Raw genomic sequence first — 7,728 nt, forward strand, 5'->3', positions numbered from 1 at the left:
TGAATAAAAGATCAGACTGAAAAACTTAAAAGAATGAGAGTAATAAGTTTGGGTCAGAGGCCCTTGGGTTAAAGTCCCGTAAATGTAAGATTGGGTTAGAGGCCCTTTAATGAACTAGACATTATAAAGTAATAAGTTTGGGTTGGAGGCCCTCGGGTTAGAGTCCCGTAAATGTAATGTATGGTTGGAGTCCATTAATGTATTAGACATTATAAAGTACCAAGTGGGTTAAAGTCCCTCGGATGAAAGTTCCGTAAATTCTTTGTTTATCGTTTACTTTGAGTTGTTCAAATTGATTTGCTGGTTTGAGTTGTCCAATTTGAGTTTTTGTGATTAATCGTGTGGTGAAATTTTGATGTATTGCTTTGACATATTGCTGTGAAGTTGTTATTTTATGAAAATCGTATGAAAAATGGCTGAATTTCAGAAAGAATGTGATGAATATGGTTGTCCACCAGTATATGTGCAATGGCAAAAGGTGATTAAACTTATGGTGGCCCAGACAGACCCAAAAGATGTTAAGAAAAGACAAAAAGAGGTTGAATTGGGCTGGAAAATATTGAGAGATGAGAATTGTTGGGAACCAGTAGAGAAAAAAAGGGTTCCATTAGCGCCGATTATTTTTGCTATGGAACAAAGAATTGTGAACAAAATCAATGAAGTGAAGGGTAAAGGTAAATGGTATGGAAAGGGAAAAAGGATTAAAGACTTAGAAAAAGAATTGAGAATGTGGACCAGAATGGCGTTGGTAACAGCCGCAGCTCAGGCCATTAGTAAGAAGAAAGGGGAAGTTGACAGTGGTGCTGCTGCCAAGCAAAAGGAAATAGAACTAGGAAGCGCTCAGCCAATACCCCCCGTTCCACCCACAGCTCCGCCTACAACACCTCCTCAAGTAAAACCACTGTACCCCTCCCTTCATACACCTCCTCCTTATGAGAAGGAATCTGTTGTAATTCCCATGCAGCAGCCAATGATGCAAGTGAATGGAGGTGAATTGGACATAGACATGGGGGAATTAAATGGTCTTAGGAATGAGTTAGTACAATTAAGAAACATAATTTTAAAACAAGACATGGCAAACAAAAGGGCCATCAGTGAAACAGGGAGTGTAAATGAAAGGGCTCTGAGTGAAAATAGTGTAACACAACCAGTTGACCAGAGTAATAATGGAGGGGAAAATAGCAACAGGCACAGACACAACAATGATGATAAGGGAGGAAGTGACTCTGAAAGTGAAGATGAAAGTGTAGTTAGTGTTTCTTCATACAAACGACTGGTACCAACACCAGGAAGACCAAACACGTCAACACTAGCTAATAACCCACACGAGACCGAGACTGAGGTAAGCATGCCAATGGATGTGAAAATAGAGGGCAAAATAATCATAACACAGGGCTCACCTCCAATGGCAAGGGCATCTATACCACAAGGTAGTGGGCCAGGTAGACAGAAAAAGGGGTTAAGAAAGCCTGCAGGAGAACCATATGATGGGCCAGCGAGCAGCAGCAGATCCAAAGACAAGAGTAGGGTAGACGTAGCAATGGATGAGGTTTTCCAGGCATGGATGATGGAACAAGAACAGCCAATGAGGTCAGAACAGCCAGCAAGGTCAGGCCCATATTCCCAGTTGGCCAGTAATAACATGCCTCTGATAGCTAAATCGGGTGGTGACAAATACCAAGCTTGGTCTCATAGTGATTTAACTGCCATTATGAGTAAAATCCCACCTATCACCAGTGGTGGCGGCAGATGGTTAAATAAATTAACCACGCTATGTCATGGCACAATGCTGGCTTTGGGTGACATCAGATGCCTGTTAGGTCAGATCCTGACCAATGCACAAGTAAAAGATTTTGAACAAAATGCCAATATAATATTGCATGACAATGACACGCCATATACCACTGTGAGCACTGCAATAGGCAAGGCTCTGAGGGCTCAGTTTCCTACTTCACCAACCGTATACCAAAATATTAAATTTAAAATCAAACCGGATGAGACAGGTGCAGCATATTATTTCAGATGCACAGCTGAATGGGAACAGCTAACTGAAGAGAACGGTATTAACAACCCGGTCACCAGGGATGTCTTTAGGTCAGCAGTAATGGCAGGTGCCCCACCCAGTGTTAAGCAGATCATGGAAAACAACCCAGACATCCCCGCAGCGACAAATGAGGTATGGGAGAGACATCTCATATATCATACGGATAGAGCCCTTGAAAAATCAAGTAAAGAGCTAGCTGAGGTAGATAAAATAAAAAATGAGCTCCTAAAACTGCAGCTAGAACAGGCCAAACAAACAAACACAAAGAAGAAGCAAATGCCACAGCAGGCCCAACCAGACACCACCACAGGTACACCTAATGCACCACAAACTACCCAATACCCCAATTCATATCCCAATGGCCCACAAGACCCATATACAGGACCACCATATAGAGGAAACCCATGGGGAGGGTATCAACAAAATAGGGGAGGCCCAAGGGGTAGGGGTGGAGCAGGTAGGGGTGGTTATGGTGGAATTGGAAGGAATACATGTTATGTGTGTGGACAGGAGGGTCATTGGGGACGTGATTGTTCCATAACATGGTCACGGGCCCAAAATTCCAGTGCTAGCTCACACAATGGACCACCTGCGGGGGGATGGGGTCCCCGAGGAGGTGGGGCCGGCCGTGGAGCTGGTGGCTATTGCAGGGGGTCACCTAGACAGCACAACCTCCCACAACCAAATTTAATGGCACCTATGCACCCAACATGGGGCCAAGGGGGTGGGGCGGAGGAATGACGGGGCACACAGGAAACCACCATGAGGGGAATGGCTGAGCCTCTCATGAAAATAGTGGTAAACGCTACACCACTAAAAGCTCTAGTGGACACTGGAGCTACATACTCCACCGTAACTAAAGGCACCATAGAGCCAAAACATCTTAGTAGTAAAACGGTGGATGTGATGGGTTTCTCTGGTGAAATTGAAAAGTGGCCATTAACTAAACATTTACCAACCACAGTAGCTAACCAATCTGTTTCACATGCATTTCTGTATTCTTCCAATGCACCTATTCCTTTACTTGGTAGGGACTTACTAATTAAATTAGGTGCTAGCATACTATGTTCACCGGACGGTGTCATAGTTGGGTTTCCGGATGGAAATACCATAAATTGTTCACTGGGTTCAACAGAAACAGGAAACCAATGGATGCTAGTGGGGGGAAAATATAAGGAATTAGTTGACATCTACTGGGCAGAATTAGAAACAGACTGGGAAGATGAAATGTCTAGTAACAGTGTAGTGACCCTATACAACACATATAAGCCCTGGATACAAGACATAGCCCTATTTCTACCACCTATAGACCCATTACATTGTACTATGTTTTATGACAGGTTTGATACCACCCCCTATGAGGAATTGTTTCAATCTATTGAGGGAACTAAATGGAGATTAGTGGGTAATGGTATTATGATAGGGAATCAGGGCGTGGCAGCTCCAATCATCTTAACAGAAGAACAAAAAGAATGGTACAAAATGGCAGACACAGCCGCACCACACATCTCACTTGCGTTACACCCAAATCATGAGGCTAGGGAGCTAGGCAGCATGATAAAAAGATTAATGGCTGCCACTGATTGGGTGGAGACAAACATGAAAGGGGTGTGGTTTTCCCAAAGGCAAGATGCTTATTGGATTAGGCAGCACACAGAAGACGTAGGTATTTTGAAGCATGAACAGCTACCTAGAAGCCATGGCAGAGAAAACACAGATGGCAAAGGGACAGAGGAGATGATAGGAAGTATGCCGCATGACTTATGGTCACAGGGCCCAACAGATGTAGGGTTTTGTAATATCACTCCTGTCACATTTAAACTCTCTAACACAGTACCAGTGTGGGTTCCCCAGTACAGAAACAAACCAGATGCAGAAGAGGGAGTTAGAGCCACAGTGGAGGGTTTATTGAGTAAACAAGTTTTAACTCCGGCAAGTTCTGAATGGAACACGCCCATCTTTCCAGTACCTAAACCCGGTACAAACAAGTATAGGCTAGTACATGACCTGAGAGCCATTAACAGTTTGGTGGAGACTGGAACACCAAATGTACCCAACCCATATGTTGCTCTATCAAATTTATCACCTGCACATCAGTGGTTTACGCGCATTGATCTAGCAAATGCATTTTTCTGCATCCCTATAGCTGATGAATGCAAACCATGTCTTGCATTCACCTATAGGGGGCGCCAGTACACCTATAACCGTTTGCCACAGGGTTTTGTTTTATCACCTGGCATTTTCAATCAGGTATTACAAACTGAATTACGTAAATGTGAAATGCCAATGGGATGTGTGCTGATTATGTATGTTGATGACCTTTTGCTAGCAGCCACATCCATGGAAACGTGTATGGAGGCAACAAAACTTGTGTTACAACAGCTACACAGGTCAGGGTTCAAGGTGAGCAGGGAGAAGCTGCAGATATGCAGACCATGCGTCACTTTTATGGGTAGGATGGTAACGGCACAGGGCTCCACACTGACACCACAACAGAGACAAAGCATCATGTCTCACACAAGACCAGAGACTGTGAAAGACATGTTGTCATTTTTAGGCCTGACTGGCTTCAGCAGACACTATATACCCATGTATGTGTCTGCTACTGCACCTTTAAGAGAATTAGTGAGAGAACAGGGCATGAAAAACCTAAGGGCAGAGTTAATGTGGACCCCAGAGGCAGAATCAGCTTTCATTTCACTAAAAGCACAGTTATCGCAGGCAGCTCATCTTAATTGTGCAGACTATGCCAAACCATTCATCCTGGATGTATCTGAAACTCAAAACAGTGCCCATGGTGTGTTATATCAGAAAACAACAGGGGGAAGAAAGGTTTTGATGTACAGTAGTGTTTTGTTGGACCCCATTGAGCAGAGACAGCCAGCATGTGCTCGCTACGCGGCAGGGTTAGCCAAATTGATAACAAAAACATCTCATTGTAATGGGTCACCCGTTGACCATTCTCACTACTCATTCTGTAATGTCATTTGTCAATTCAACTGCTTTCACTTTCTCACCTCTCAGGCAAAGAAAGCTGGCCAAGATTTTGGCTAGCCCCAACGTCACATATGTGCATGAAGGTGTTAACATGGCTGACTTAATCACTGAAGGAGAGCCTCATGATTGCATACCGTTAACTGAGAAAGCCAGCAAAATTAGAGACGGCCTCTTTGCAGTACCGCTGCCAACTCCCCCACCAGCAATGACATTGTTCACAGACGGTTGTTGTTTCAGGGCATCAGATGGTACATTAAAGGCAGGGTTTGCTGTGGTTGAACAGGTTGAGGGTGATTTTGTGACTAGAGTGAGTGGTAAATTGGAGGGTAAGCAGTCAGCACAGAGAGCTGAAATGATAGCTGTAACCAAAGCCTTGCACTATGCTGGTGAAGAGAGGGTAACTATTTATAGTGACTCTGCATATGTGATAGGAGCTGTACATGTAGAGCTGCCTGTGTGGCAGAGATGTGGATTTGTTACAACAACAGGCCGGCCTATAACTCATGCTAGCGAAGCCAGAGACCTATTGCAGGCTCTGATGATACCCAATGAAGTGGCTGTGGTGAAATGCCAGGGACATGCTAAAGCAAACTCAGTTATTGCTCGTGGAAATGACGCTGCTGATTGCGCTGCCAAAAATGCTGCCGGGTACACAGCCACACAATTTGTTGTGACCTCAGACAAAACAAAATCAGACATATTACCACGTTTCACTCGTGAATATTTGATAAAGGAACAAGCTGGTTCCTCACCTGATGAAAAGAATGCTTGGAGAGACCATGGTGCTGTCCGTGCCGATGACGGCCTGTGGCAGGCCCCGGATGGGAGACCTGCCATGCCCATGTCACCTTGTGACTCATTGTTTAAACAAGTGCACACAGCGAGTCATGTATCTGACAAACAGATGTTACGTGATCTTCAGTATTGGTGGCATCCATTTTTGACGTCTATGGTGGCCAATTACATCAGATCTTGTGAAGTGTGCTGTGAACATAATGTGAAGCCCACGGTTAAGCCCCAGAGAGGGTATTTTCCAATCACAACAGGACCTGGGGATGAAATCATTATTGATTTCACTGACATGATAACTCGAGTAAGAGGGAAAAGATATGTTTTGGTGATCGTCGACTCGTTCACTGCCTGGCCTGAGGCCTATCCGGTAGGCAGAGAAGACAGCACAGCTGTCATCAAATGTTTGATAAATCATTACATCCCTAACCATGGTTTCCCCAGACGTGTGAGATCTGACAATGGAAGTCACTTCAAAAATGAACATCTCAGACAGGTTGAGCAGGCATTGGGTTTGACCCACAGCTTTGGGGCTGTTTATCACCCACAAAGCCAGGGAAAAGTTGAAAGAATGAATCTGACCCTGAAATTGAAACTTGCCAAAATCTGTGCACAGACAAAAATAACATGGCTGGATGCATTACCAATTGCATTAATGTCTATCCGTTCTTCTGTTAACAGGATTTCTGGTTTCACACCTTTTGAATTGTTTACAGGTCGACAGTTTCCAGGCCCAAGGAATGCCTTGGTGCAGGACCCAATCCTGCCATTAACTCATGCTGCTTATTTTGACAAACTAACTGCTCTGATTAAACATTTTTCCTGCCAGGCTACCAGACAACGGGACTGGGACAACGACCCAGCCCCTAGCCAGGCTGATTGGGTGAGAGTGAAGGTGTTCAGGAGGAAGTGGAACGAACCCAGATGGTCCAAACCGCTCAGAGTGACTGCCAGAACGTCACATTGTGTGCAGCTACAGGGAAAATGCGAAACCTGGTTCCATCTCTCTTCTTGTGTTCCATGTGATTCTCCTTCTAGGTCTCTGACAGATACAGGGGTGGACCTGAGGACTCAGGTCCAAGAGAGGGAGAGTGTTGATGGTGAAAGTGCTACAAGTGCTACAGAACAGAGAGAACAGAGAGAAATTGAACCAACAACATTGGTAACACCAACACAACATCAACAACAAAGCCAACAAACAGTTTGTAAAATTTTGTACAAAACAGGTGACCTTTATTCCAGTCCAATAACAGAGCCTTTAGCACACTGTGTTAGTGCAGATTGTGCATATGGAGCAGGTATAGCCGTACAATTCAAGGCAAAGTACGGAATACAAAAGGTTGTAAGTCAAAACAAACACACAGGTGAATGTGCAGTTACTCATGAGGACGACGGCAGACTGATTTTTCATTTAATAACCAAACAAAACTGTACTGATTTACCAACATATGAGAATTTTACCAACAGCCTCAGATGCATGAGAGATTGGTGTGAGAAAAAAGGAATAACAAGTGTATCTACTCCCCGGCTGGGGTGTGGGTTAGATAAATTGGACTTCCATAAGGTGGTGGAGATCCTGACAGAAGTGTTCAGGGACCTGAACATCACAATTACGGTTTATTCATTGTGAATGTCATCTAAGTTTTAGTTTTTATTATTATTATCGTGTTACTTCCTTTTAATTTTGTATTAGTATTATCGTTTTACTTCTTTCACTATACTCCTACCTTTTATCAAGTATTAAGTTTAAGAGTGTTTTTTTAATTTAGCCAATAAGCATAAGTGTATTTTTCCACAGAGATGAAGCTGTGTGGGAATTGGAAGGTTCTGTGGGCCCTAGGGGTTATAACTGCAATTATAATTACCATGATATTTGGCATAAACAATGGAGGTAATCT

General features: G+C 43.8%; 1 pseudogene; it reads left to right on the forward strand.

Annotated features, from left to right (window-relative positions):
- The first annotated feature begins 412 nt into the window (after positions 1-412).
- Positions 413-7,460, forward strand: LOC135718360 (uncharacterized; annotated as a pseudogene).
- Positions 7,461-7,728: the final 268 nt, after the last annotated feature.

The sequence above is a fragment of the Paramisgurnus dabryanus genome, chromosome 10, assembly GCF_030506205.2.
Source record: "Paramisgurnus dabryanus chromosome 10, PD_genome_1.1, whole genome shotgun sequence".
NCBI lineage: Eukaryota > Metazoa > Chordata > Actinopteri > Cypriniformes > Cobitidae > Paramisgurnus > Paramisgurnus dabryanus.